Source organism: Phyllostomus hastatus, unplaced genomic scaffold, assembly GCF_019186645.2.
Source record: "Phyllostomus hastatus isolate PE091 unplaced genomic scaffold, TTU_PhHast_1.1 phas_contig_159, whole genome shotgun sequence".
Classification (NCBI taxonomy): Eukaryota; Metazoa; Chordata; class Mammalia; order Chiroptera; family Phyllostomidae; genus Phyllostomus; species Phyllostomus hastatus.
This window is the reverse complement of record NW_025333640.1, coordinates 38,958,595-38,972,335: the sequence shown is the minus strand read 5'-3', so window position 1 is coordinate 38,972,335 and position 13,741 is coordinate 38,958,595. Positions and strand designations below refer to the sequence as shown.

Below are 13,741 nucleotides of genomic sequence, written 5' to 3'. Positions count from 1 at the left end.
GAAACAAAATCAACTATAGTGATAAAACTAAAACCAAACATTTGGAGGTTAAATAGCATGTTATTAAATAACAGGTTATCAGTGAGGTCAAGGAAGAAATCAAAAATTACCCAGAAACAAATGAAAACACATGACAAGCCAAAATCTATGGGACACAGGCAAAAGCAGTCCTGAGGTAGAAGTCATAGCATTACAGGTACCTCAAGAAGCAAGACAAATCTTAAACAATCTAACCCTACACCTAAAAACTAGAAAAACAACAGCAAACAAAAGTCCAGAGTAAGTAGAAGGAAGGAAATAATAAATATTAGAGCAGAAATAAATGACACAGGGGCTAAAAAAATACATAAAAGATCAATGAAACCAAGAGCTGGTTCTTTGAAAAGATAAACAGTATTGTTGAACTTTTCACCAGACTCATCAAGGAAAAAAGAGGACCCAAACACACAAAATCAGAAATGAAAGAGGAAAAGTAACAACTGACATCACAGAAATACTAAGGATTGGAAGAAAATACTATGAACAATTATATGCCAAAAGATCAGGCAATCTGGGTGAAATGGGCAAATTTCTAGAAATACAATCTACTAAAACTCAAATAGGATGAATCGGAAAACTTGAATAGACCAATAATAACTAATGAAATTGAAGCAATAATAAAAAAAAAAACCTCCCAGCAAACAACAGTCCTGGGCTGTATGGCTTCACAGGTGAGTTTCACCAAACATTTAAAGAAGAGCTGACACGTGTCCTCCTCAAAAATTTGAAAAGGAGGGAAGACTTCCAAGCTCTTTTTAAGAGTCCAGCATTATTCTAATTCCAAAATCAGATAAAGATACTACAAAAAAAGAAAATTATAGGCCAATATCTCTGATGCACATAGATGCTAAAATCCTCAACAAGATATTAGCAAATCAATTCCAGGAATACAGTAAAAGATAATACACCATGATCAGGTGGGATTTATTTTCGGGATGCAAGTTGGTACAATATTTGTAAATCGATAAATGTTATACATCACATAAATGAAATGAAAGATTAAAATCATATATCAATAGATGCAGAAAAAGCATTTAATAAAATCCAGTACCCATTTATGATAAAAATTCTCAGCAAAGTGTGACTAGAGGGATCATAACAATAAAGGCCATATATGAAGAACCTACAGCCAACTTACTGGGTAAAAACTAAAAGTGTTTCCCTTAAGATCAGGAACAAGACAAGGTGTCCACTTTCACCACTCATACTAGAAATACTAGCCACAGCAATTAGACAATTAGAAAAAATAAGAGGCATCCAAATTGGAAAGGAGGAAGTAAAATTGTCATTATTGACAGATGATATGATCATGTACATAGAAAACCATAAAGACTCCATAAAAAAACCACTAGATCTAATAAGTGAATTTGACAAAGTAGTAGGATACAAAATTAATATTTGGAAATTGGTGGCATTTTTACATACTAGTAGTGAGTAATCAGAAAGAGAAACTAAGTGTCTCATTTGCTATTGCAACAGCAACAAAAAAAATAAGGTACCTATATGAATAAATTTAACCAAGACCTATACTCAGAAAACTATAGAACATTGAAAAAAGAAATCGAGTAAGGTAAACGTAAGCGGAGGCATATACTGTGTTCATGGATTGGAAGAATTAACATCATTAAAATGTCCATACTACCCAAAGCAATTTATAGATTCAACACAACTCCTGTTAAAATACCAGTGATGTATTTCATAGATCTAGAACAAATATTCCAAAGACTTATATGGAACCAAAAAAGACCCCAAATAGCCTCAGCAATCTTGAGAGAGAAGATCAAAGTTGGAGGGGTCACAATACCTGATATCAAACTATACTACTACAAGACCACTGTAATCAAAACTGTCTGGTACTGGCATAAGAACAGACACATAAATCAATGGAACAGATTAGAGAGCCTGGAAATCAACCCATACCTTTATGTTCAATTAATATTTGATCAGGGAAGCAAGAGCATATAATGGAATAAATATAGTCTCTTCAATAAATGATGTTGAGGATACTGGACAGGTACATACAAAAAAATGAAACTAGACCACCAACTTACACGATATCCCAAAATAAACTCAAAATGGACAAAAGACTTAGATGTAAGTCATGAAACCATACATGTCCTAGAAGAAAACATAGGTGGTAAAACCTGAGACATATTTCATAGTAATTTCTTTGCCAATACATTTCCTAGGGCAAGGAAAATAAATGGAAAAAAAATGGGACTGCATCAAGATAGAATATTTCTGCATAGCAAGAGAAACTATCAACAAAATGAAAAGGGAACCCACTGTATGGGAGAAAATGTTTGCCAATGATACATCCAATAAGGGGTTTATTTTCAAAATATATAAAGAACTTACACAACTTAACACCAGGAGGCCAAACAATGCAATTAAAAAACGGGCAAAGGACCTCAATAGACTCTTCTCCAAAGAGGACATACAATGACCAATAGACATATGAAAAAATGTTCAACATTACTAATCATCAAAAAGGTGCAAATTAAAACCACAGTGAGATATCACCTCCCATCCGTCAGAATGGCTATCATCAATAAGTCAACAAACAAGTGCTGGCAAGCATTTGGAGAAAAGAGAATACTTTTGCACTGTTGGTGGGAATGCACATTGGTGCAGACACTGTGGAAAACAGTATGGAGTTTCCTCAAAAATTTAAAAATAGAACTGCTTTTTGACCCAGCAGTCCCACTTCTGAGATTACATCCTAAGAATCCCGAAACACTAATCGGAAAGAATCTATGCACCTCTACATTCATCGCAGCGTTATTTACAATAGCCCACGTGCCCATCGGTAGGTGAGGGGATAAAAAAGCTTGGTACCCTTGTACTATGGAATTCTACGTGGCTATAGACAAAAAGGAACTCTTACTCTTTTGTGACAGCGTGGATGGGCCTGGAGAATATGATGCTAAATGAAATAAGCCACTCAGAATGACAAATACCACATGATCTCACTCATGTGGAATCTAATGAATAAAATTGACAAAATAAAACGTTGGGTATGGATTCATGGAACAGACTGATAGATCACAGAGGGGAGGGGATGGGGGGACTGGAAGAGATTAACCAAGAAACATATATGCATATATGCAAAGTTCATGGACACAAACAACAATGTGGTAAAGACCAGGGTGGGTGGGGTGGGGGCTTGGTGGAGGGGAGATTGGAGGGAAATGGGAGACATCTGTAACAGAGTCAAGAACAAAATTAAAATTAAATAAAATAGCCTGGAAATGGTTAATTTCATAAATATTGTCTATACTACTTGAAGAGTAGCCTTAATGCAGGTCCTCATCATGTCTCACCTAAACTAATGGCACAGCCTTAAAACTAATCTCACGATACCCAGCCTCTCCTTGCTTACACTTATCCCCTAACCTGTCCCCCCAATTATCATACCTTTTAATAGCACAAAGCAGCGGCCCTCTCCACCCTCATCCCTGTGCCAAGCATGGGGCTCCCTGCAGGGGCTCTATCCTAGGCTGCAGGGCTCAGCGCCGTCCCAGCCGTCCCAGCCGTGTGGGCTCCTCATCTCTGCCTGCACTTCCCTACTTGGCAGTGCCTCCTTGAGGGAAGGGACCAGCCAAAGCGGTCCCTTCACCCCGGTGCTCACCAAAGCACAGCCAGACGCAAACAGGAGAAAGGGTTTGTAAGTGGAGGGAATGGCGCCACGCCCAGAGTCCCAGGTGAGCTGATGCTCTGGAAGACCCGGCTCCCGGTGGCTGCCGGGGGAGGGTGGGTTGCCTCGGGGAGCAATCAGGGACCCTGGCGGCTGAAGGAGTGGGGGTCGTGGGCTCTCCTGATTGGTTGGGGCAGGGGGAGGGGTCCTGCTGGCAGCCTGTGCCGCTGCGATGCTCCGCCCGAGGGTGTGGTCCCCAGGGTCGTCCGCTTTCCTGGGCCTGGGGCCGAAGCACCGCCCAGGTCACACGTCATCTTCAGTGTGACAGGAAACTCTGTTTCTGTGGTCAGCAGACCCGAGGCTGTGTTCTTAGTGACAGTTGGATGCTGCCCAGAATCCGACGTCCTGAGGACTGACTTCGTGGTGGAGGAGGGGGGTGGAGGGTCAGAGAGGAGACGGGGTCGCCGCACAGAAGTGGGGTTTCTGCGCAGTTACATCCGTACTTACGATAAGTCAGTACAATGTAACATAGTAACTGTAGGCTGAACCACACAAAATTGCCATTTTCATAGGCTAAAAAGTGGTAAGTTGGCATAATATGATACAGTTTGATCCCGTAATATAAAAGCATATTGAAACTTCTCAAGAGCAGAGCCCTGGTCTCATTCATCTCAGTGTACCTGGTGGCAAGCATGGTTGTTGATTTGTCACAGGCCCTAAAAAAGTTTACTGACTTAATTAATCATTTTATACTCAAGATATAAAAAAATATGGAGTATATAGGGAAGTTTCATTATCTTAGATGTTACTCTAACTTTATACATATGACTACTTTTTATTGGAGTTATGTTTAGAGATTCAAGTTAGAAAAGCAGTTATTCTCAGAGTTAAGTATTTCTAGTTATTTCCAGTTTATTTACACATTTAAAAATGTCCTTAGTCTGAATGGAAGAAAAAAATAGAGAATATCTTAAATTTAACTTGAGCTAAATTTTAATACTCGAAAACTAATCCACTGCAGTGGCCAAAAAAACTCCCTTCTGAAAGTAACACTTTGGGGTTCGTTGGGCTTTTTCGGTGAATTTTTTTTCTGGCTTTAGAAATGTGCTAAAAATATAACTTACTGAACTCATGGGAAAAGTGAACCATTGTGATCACCTAGGGCCTGTCCAATCCATGAGCGCGCTGGGGACGTTTTTTAATCTGACAGGAAATAGGAAGCCGCTCGCCAGGGATCTCTCTCGGGGAGAGGTCTCGTGGGACGGAAGAGCAAGCGGGGCTTCCGGAGACCAAGCTGTCTTCTGTCTGCCTGCCGGTCGCACAGTCTCTTAACCATTCCCGTCGGTGGGAATCCATCCTGTTCTTAAGAGGCCTCTAAAGAAGTAGACATTTTAAGTCACAAAGCCTCTTATGACCTAAATAAGTAGTGCGTTTCCCACAGGGTTTGCCAGTAGTATAATTAATCTCACATGTAAAGTGCCTGGGGCATGGTAAGTGGTCAGTACTTACTGGCTGTGACTAATTTTGCATAATTGAGATGGTCATAAGAAAAGTAGGTTCTCTCGGTTACAAAAAGCAAAGCGTGTCTACTTATCTATGTAATTATTTTGGAACTGGGTGGTACACGTGATACACTAGAAAACACATGAGCTGTAGACCCTCGCAGATGTAGGTTTAGATTCTAGCTCCCCTGAACTTCTTCTTACAATGGGGGCAGTTGCACACACCTGCCTCGCGGGACTGCCTGTGAAAAGCCGTGGGCAGCGCCTGCCCACTGGATGCCCTCTTTGGACGGGCCCTCCGGCCGGCACTAGACCACAGCCTCGGCTTCCACGCATCCCAGTGGAAGCGGGGAGCGATGACTGTCCTGCCCAGTCAGTGTGTGACAGGGCGACATGCGTGACTCCAGGAAAGGTCTCGTTTCTTACCCTGTGCTTGCAGAAGCTGGGTGTTCACAGACCAAGAATGTCGTAAGGACTAATCCCTGGACCACTGACTGCTCACCCTCTCACTCACCTAGGGGCCTTCGGGAAATACAGAGTTCGGACCTCTAAGTTAGGCCCGGGGAATCAGCACCTCCGTGTGTGGGAGAAGGGGCAGGAATCTGGTGTTTAAAACAAACAAAAGAAAAACCTTGGCGATTCCCAAGATAAAGTCAGTAAGATGACCTCTGTATTCCCTCCCAAGTTTAGATTGTGTGATTCTAATCAGAACTTCTGAGTCAGAGTTTATAATTACTGTGCAAAGTGAGGTAATTTGTGGTTTCCTGTCTTTAGATTATGGCACAGGGAAGGATCGCATAATGGGTATTAGGGGATAAGTTAAGGGGATTCACTCTGACACAGAAAAATGAAAAACTGCCCGATTACACACTTGAGCTACACGCGTAAGCTGTAGCCCTAACATCAGACCCCCGAGTGTTCCAAGGAAAAAGCGAACAGAGCAGACTCGATTTTAAAATGACTGACACATTCTGTGCCAGGAAGAAAAACTGTCACAAAAGTGGAAAAATAACCAGGGAATACCGTGGCAAGTCACAGGCGAGGGAGCAGTGGAGAGCCCAGGTCAAGGCAGTGTGACAGGGTGCTGAGCTGCAGGCCCCCGCACCCCCACTAGCACGGCTGGGGGGGGGGGGAGCAGGGCCACGGAGAGTCACTCTGCACGTCTGGAGAACTCGGCCAGGGTTTTAGCGACGCTGACGGCTGTGCCTGTGGCTCTGGAGGGCTGCCTGGGGCCTGGGAGGCAGTGCCCCGGTGGCTGCGCCGGAGCGAGAGCAGGAGGTGGTTCCCGCGCCCTGGGACCTAGACTGCCCGGACCAACAACCGCAGCCAGAAAGGCAGAAGAGACCAGAGTGCTGGCAGGGGTAACCCTTTGTGGGAGGAGTTGGAAATGGGGTTACGAAGGAAGATCCGCACTGGGGTTTAAACCCAAGCGAAGGGCGGCCAGGCGCTCTCAGCCGTGTGAGGCTCTGCGAGCGTGCGGCTCGGGAGTGGAGAAGGCAGTCTTGGCCACGTGACCTGAAAGGATGCCGAAGGACCCTCACCGGCCCGCCAGGGGGAGGGGCCATGCAGTTTTGGGTTAAACTAGGCGGGAGCCTAGCCAAGCACGGATTACGGGGAGAAGCCGGGAGCGCTGAACTGGGACGGGTGGGTGCTGAGCTGCAGACGCTGTCCCTTCTCCTGGGAGCTGGTCCTCCTCACTGGCTGGTTCGGCACAGGGCGGCAGGCCGCGTGGGTGTGGGTGTTTTTGTTTCTAAGGGGAGTGGGACTTGATGGCAAAATTCTGCCATTATTCTAAACCTGTGTAACTTCTGAGTAAATAGTCCCTCTTCACAAGACTCTGGCATTGGGATCACGGTGTTTTGGCGGCAGGCAATAGAACTCGGAGGAACAGAACCCAGTGGTTCTATTTCAGCAATGACAGAGAGGCGCCTTGTTTTCACCTCGTGACGGAACAACTGCCGCCTTGAGGCTGAGTCAGCAGAGAAGAAGGACGAGGCTCCGCAGGCCCGCATGCTGCTCGAAGGGCATTTGGGGGCTGCGTGGCCCACAGAAGTGGCCGCGTCAGAGCTCGCCGGCGCAGTCGGTCCCGCCACAGGGGGAGCGCGCACTGGTGTGCGGTGTGCTGAGGGCCGGGGCAGCAGCTGGTGGCCCGGGGCGGCCCCTTTCCGAGGACTGAGAGCTCACGGTCCTGCCCGGCGCTGCGGCGGGCTCCCCCAGAGCCCGGTGCTGCCCCAGAGCCCGGTGCTCCTCGGAGCCCCCGGGTTCCCGAGAGCAAGCAGACTTCTCAGGAAGGTCTCCTCGCTTGGGGAGGCCGGGACCAAGGCAGGCAGAACTCAGACACGGACACGGGCCAGTGCTGGCCCTCGGAACCCTGTCCCCGAGGCAGCGTCCAGCATGCAGGGCAGCTCCTTGGGGCCTGGGCGGCGCTGGTCACGCCACGCACTCCCCTTGGGAGTGACCAGGTGCCCTGAAGACCTCAAGTCTTGGCAGAACCAGAGAGCTACCCGAACTTTCAACCAGGTGGGCAATTTATTAAAGTCTCATTAATTTACATAACCCTAAATTTCCCAGCTAGTGTTGTTAACACCGTTTGGAAAGGCAAGTTCCCATGGAGGGCCGTGTCCAGGACCTTCGTCAGAGAAGGCCACTGGGGACAAGGTGGAGAGGACTCTGACTGTGGCCGCACCACCGCGCCCCGGCCGGCCCGGAGCTAGAACCCGGCCCGCAGCACCACGACCTGTCTCAGTGGAGAAGGCCGAGGCCCGCAGGCCAGCGCTGCCGCTGCTACGGGAAGTGCTTCTGAAGAGCTCCGTATCCTGTCCTGTTTTTCACTCTCCAGAAGGTGTTGACCTATTCACCCCTTGTGTGGCTGACACAGACTAGGAAACGATCAGGTTTGGTGACTATTTATAGCTTTCTGATTCACTCTCCCTCGGAGATCTGTGGGTGTTGACAACAGCTTAGCAACTTTCTTTCACGAAACAGTGCCCAGCAAACCTCCCCTGGGACCCCAGCCAGGTCCGGACAGCTCGGAGCCCTGCTCTGCCTCGGAGTGCCGAGGGCCTTCAGGGAGGGCGGGGGCCGTGGGAAGAGAAACTTCTCCCCAGCGCCTAACCACCAACTGAAAAGGATTCTCAATGGCAAGTGGAGAGTGTTTTCAGTTTCAGCTCCTAGACTCGGGGCTGGGTTTAAAGGGGCCCACCGAGTGGAAGAACTGAAGTCTAGTTGTGGGATGATTTGGGGGAAAACAGAGGTGTTTGCTGTGGTGGCGAAGGGAAGGGGTGGCCGTCTCCCTGGGAGCCCCGTCTTCGTCTTCGGGGCAGGCGCCGGGTTTGAAGGAACCCCGGACGGACGGGGCTCTTGAATCAGCACCTCGACTGTGCCTTCTCAGAGGAAGTGAGGAGTCTGGCAGGCTGGCGGGCCTGCCCCACTTTCTCTTTCTTTTTCACACGTTTGCTGCAGCCCCTTGTCCCACTGCGTTTCCCTTGCCTGCTCGCGGACCGACCCCAGTCCCCTTTTCTCCTCTCCCCCGTCCTTTAAAAACCTCCCACGTGGCGTGCCCATGGGGTGGTTGAAAACACACGCTCCTCTGGGTTAAAGTCAGATGGAAAGCAGAGGCCGGATCTGTGTGCTGGTTTGTGAATTCAAACCCTCTGACACAGGAAGGGACCCTCCCTGGCTGTGGATACCAGGCAGGTGAGCCGTGGGACCCAGGATTGTCCCAACCAGCCCACGGACGCCCTCCGTCTGTGGAAGGCGGGGTGGCGAGGCGCCGAGCGGGCAGGGGCTCCTGCGCAGACCGCGGGCACCATGAGCGTCCCACCAGTGGGGGAGGACTCCACTGGAGACAGAGGGTCGGGTTCCCCAGGGCGCGGGAGGAGCTCCTGCAGGCTGAGGCTCGACTGGCGGCACCTGGGTTCAGAGCTGGGGTCTGAGATGGCCCGTTGCCTGACTTCCCAGACTGAAGGACGGGTCAGTGTCCTGGCATCTGAGCTGCAACAGCGCATCTGACTGACTGGCCTAGAGCTGCGCGTGGCCAGCCCAGAGAACGTCCTCGACTTTGACCCCCTGCACCCCAGCAGCAGTGCCCGCACCCACAGAAACGCGGGAGAGTCGGGCAGAGGGGTGGCGGAGCAGTGCTCTGGGGCCTGAGCCGGGGCAGAAGGAAGGCCTTGAGGAACATGGAGTGATGGGCAGTGCCTGTCCCCTGGCTGCTGTCTGGCTGCTAGAACTGGTTTGGAGCCCCGGCGACCCAGTGGGCGTGGCGCTTGTCCTGTGCCCCCCTCGGGGCTGAGGAGGACAAGACCGCCGGGGCCAAGGGCTGAGGTTTGCGTGGGCCGAGGGATGGAGTGCGCCGCCAGGTTGCAGAGAAGCCTGCCTCCCTGGCGGGGCGCAGGGCCTCGGGCCAGAGGGTGTCCGCCCTGGGGGTCCCGGAAGGCAGCCTGGCAAGGGCCTCCATGAGCGGGTGGGTCCGCTGTGGTGCTCCCGGCAAGGCCCCGGCCCGACTGTGGAGCCTGGGAAGTGTCCGGCTCGGGGCAGGCGGAGTGCAGGGCGCCTTTACCGCTGCTCACGGAGCTCGGGGGGACGCCGGGGGTTTGAGCCCTGCAGTGGAGCGCCAGGGCATCGTGATCGGGAGTCCCTGGTGAAGTCCGGCATGTTTCCTGCTAGGGGAATCAGAAGTGCCCACCACGTGATGTGTGTGAGTGTGTATGTGTGGAAGGTTGTAGAATTTCGTATCAATTGTGATTACGTACAGTGGGGGGGCATGTTTGCTTTATATCAGTAGGTCTTCCTTGCCTTGCTTTTCCTGTCTGATCTTTTTAACTGTCCTTAAGTTGGGTGACTAAGAATTGGTGGAGGCCAGATCTAATTTTAATATTGTGTACTGCAGAAAACATTTTTTACCACAATTCATCTTTAGGAAAAACATCATAGCCTCAGAGATATTACCATCTTTTTTTCCTTTGAAGCTTATAATTGATGTACTTTTTAGATACTTTCCTCTTTTTTCTTGTGAAATAAAAACATGCGGACCTGACCAGCGTGACGCAGGGGGTTGGGCGCTGCCCTGGAAGGGGAGGGGTTGCAGATTTGACCCCTGGCCGGGGCACGAGCCGGGGCTGCAGGTTCGGTCCCCAGTCAGGGCGCGCGTGGAAGGTGGCCAGTCGGTGTCTCTCTCTCGCCTCAGCGTTTCCCCCCCTTTCTCCATCCCTTCCCCTCGTGTATGAATTGTATAGGACAGTTGAAGTCATGGAAACTTGGAAGGAAGGAACAGTATCACAACCCGTACACTGAACAGGTGTTTTTGGGAAGTGCAAGCCACTCGTGCGGGCTCAGCAGAGTGGCGTCCATCCGGTGTCCGTCCAGTGTCCGTCTGGCCCCTGCTGGGACGAGCCGCAGGACCGCCCTCCGCTTGTGAATGGCAGAGACGGGGCTGAAGCAGGGCCCCAGCCTGCGTCTGGCTGCGTCGTCTTGTCAGCTCCAGGCGCGAAGCGTAGGGGTCAGACACTGGCGTGGTTTACAGCGTGGTCCCCGATAGTCCAGCGCCCACCTGGCCCCGTCTGCAGGGATCACAGCGTCACTGACTCGGCTCCCTGGGCTGGCCTGGACATCCCCGCGGCCGTGGTGTGGCTGCAGACCCGTGCTTCCCGACCCGGTTGCCTCCCACCCAGTCCCCCCGCCCGGCGCCCCTCATCCATTCTCCATGCGCACGAGTCTGTTCCCGCTTGGTCCGTTCGCTCGTGGTGCTCGTGAGCGTCTGCGTGAGAGTGAGACCAGGTGCTGTCTGCCCTCCTCTGTCTGACACGGACCGCGTCTCAGCTGTGGCCTGCCAGGAGCGGTGTCTGTGCTCCGTCGTCCAGGCCGTGCAGAGCGCCCACCGGGGGACGAGAGCCCTCTTGGCAGGGCAGCAGCACAGGAGTCTGGGGCACACCCGTGGGCGCACCGGGCCGGCGGGGCTCCGGGCCCACAGACCAGGCTGCCTGTCCTGGTAGCTTCCAGAACCTCAAAGCATCTGTCTCTGCCCCTGTTTGCTATGGACAAAAGGCAGTGTTTCCATTCTCCCACCTATACCATTTAGTCCAAAGAAAAAAAAATAGAAAAATTAACTTACTCCAATTTAAATGTAACCCTCCCCCAGAGACTGCTGCTAATTTAGAAGGACTGAAGACCTGCGTTAATGGAATTAATCCTCGTTGTGAAGTTCACATCACTAATGAGAAGGGAAAAGGGGCCGTGACAGCGGCGGCTCCCGTGAGGAAGGCGGTGCACATCGGCGCCCAAGGCGGCCAGCTGGCGTTCTCAGCCCCGCGGGTTAGGGTTAGTCTGGCTACAGCCACACCCCGTGACAAGTGCGACACACCCATGACCACATCTCAGAGACCAGGAAGAGCCCAAGGACGACTTAGCTGGGTGGAAAACCCTCTCCAGAGTGCGTGCACTGTGCGCCTGCTGCAGGCGAGGCTCGGTGCTAGGCTTGCATGGGCATGACAGGTTCACGTTTGGCTTCCTGGGCTTCAGGGGTCTCCGTTGCAGTAAAAGACACCAGACATGTGCACAAGTAGCATTAGCACAGTTAACACATGAGAACGCTTCTCTTAGAACAGAGACTGGCCCTGGCTGGTGTGGCTCAGTGGATTGAGCACCCGACTGTGAAGCAAAGGGTTGCTGGTTCGATTCCCAGTCAGGGCACATCCTTGGGTTGCAGGCCAGACCCCCAGTAGGGGACATGTGAAAGGCAACCACACATTGATGTTTCTCTCTCTCTCTCTTTCTCCCTCCCTTCCCCTCTCTAAAAATAAATAAATGAAATCTTAAAATAAAAGCACAGAGACTGGAAGGTGCTAAAGCATGTTATTAATAGAGAAAAACCGTCAGTGAAGAGGGATGATTCTAGGCTCCAAACGAAGAGATCCTTTGCGAGAACGCTGCTCCTGGGGCCGACTTGGCAGAGGGCTGGGAATGAGCCAGGAGGGGCAGTCTGGGCGCATCTGCGACACGCCGGGGAGACGGACCTCGGAACAGAGAGGTGGTCTGTGTCTCGTGGCCGCGGTCCACCCTCGGAGGGCAGGAAGCTGTTTTCTGAGAGTGGCTCTGGCAGCACACGTGGGGGCGCGGTGGGGAGAGAGAAGGCGCCCAGCTCTGCCAGGGAGCAGCGGGGGCCCCGGCGGGTCACCTGCGTGCTTCTGTTGTGACCTCGTGCTAGGGCTGAAAGCAAGCGCAGAAGGAGTGGGTGGGGCTTTGAGCTAACGGGGTTGGGCAAAGGGAGACAGGTGGAGAGAGGCAGAAGAGGAGCGAGAATGCCAATGGTGGCAGCTCAGAGAGGGTGGCTGTGGGGCTCGGTGAGTGGGGAGAAGGCGCCTGGCGCTAGCGGGGCCCGAGGCCTGAGGAGCCCCCAGCAGGTCCCTGCCCCGGCACCTCGGCCCGCTCCCACCCTCACGGGCCCCTGATGCTGCCCTGCAGGGGCGTCTCCTCACCCCTACACCGTTTCCGCAGGAGAGGAGGTGCTGACTGGGATGGCGGGGCTCCAGGGCAGAATGTCGTTGAGGGCATGGCTGGGTTTTTGTAGAAAGGAGTCATGGAAATAAAACGACATGTAGCCTTTTCCACGGGAGTTTTTGAAACGTGAACAAACACTGCAAAGCAAAACTAAACATCTGCATAAGTCGTTTGTTAAAAAAACAGAAAAGATGAACAATAAATAAGAATACTTAGGAACAGTTAGACACTTTACACGTCCTTAGCTGTCATCAGGCATTGTTTAATCTTGCCCAATTTTCCCTAGGCTTGTAGCAATTTTTTTCCTCTTTCCTTGAATCTTTATACTCTATACTCCGAGTTGAAAACCGTTCCAGAATTGGGAACCCTGTGCCAGGAACCACTGTGTCTGGGGGTTGTTTCTGCTGCAGGAGTTGACAGCCCTGACATGGAGATCCTCACTCGCTCTCCTCCTCCGCAGTGAGGGAGATGCTGTGTTTCTGTGCTGCCACCACGGAGACGAGGGCTCAGGGCCCTAAGCAGAGCCTCGTCCTCTCCCCATCTGAGATGTCCCAGTTCCCATCTCACCGCAGAAAGGACGCCCGTGGCCCCAGACCCCAGGCACACCCTCCCATGTCCTCCCCTGCGGGACAGGGCAGCGCTCCTCACGGACGGACCCCAGCGTCGCCCCTGGCTGTGAAGACTGCCTAGCGCAGGACGTGTGAGGAGAGAAGCCCTCAGGCTCTCCGGGCAGAGCCGCAGGCCCAGGAAGGCTCGTCCTGGTGGGTGAAGGGCTCCCTCAGCCGGGGGCCACTTAGGAAGCAGAGCCTCTGAGGACGGCTGGGACAGACCGTCTGCGGGGTGGCCCGCGTTCCTCTGGCTGGCTTCACAATGGCATCTGCTCTGCCTCCCCAGGGATCGGCACGGCTCTTCTGTTAACCCCCCCGCCCCGCCCCCGGTGCTCAGACTGACTGTGTGGGTGACATCAAAGGGGCAAGCTTCCTAAAAATGTTTGTTGAATGCAGAGGGAGGGGGAGGAGAGAGACGCTGGTGTGGGAGAGAAACATCCACTGGTGGTCTCCTGTAC

The 13,741-nt window shown here is 51.7% G+C and overlaps 1 long non-coding RNA gene across 1 annotated transcript in view; it reads left to right on the top strand.

The window, feature by feature from the left end:
- Nucleotides 1-8,652: 8,652 nt before the first annotated feature.
- Nucleotides 8,653-13,741, top strand: part of LOC123813969 — a 71,257-nt gene continuing 66,168 nt past the window's right edge. Inside the window, exon 1 of the long non-coding RNA XR_006784820.1 lies at nucleotides 8,653-8,874. This is a non-coding gene — a long non-coding RNA (uncharacterized LOC123813969). The remainder of the gene's footprint in view (nucleotides 8,875-13,741) is intronic.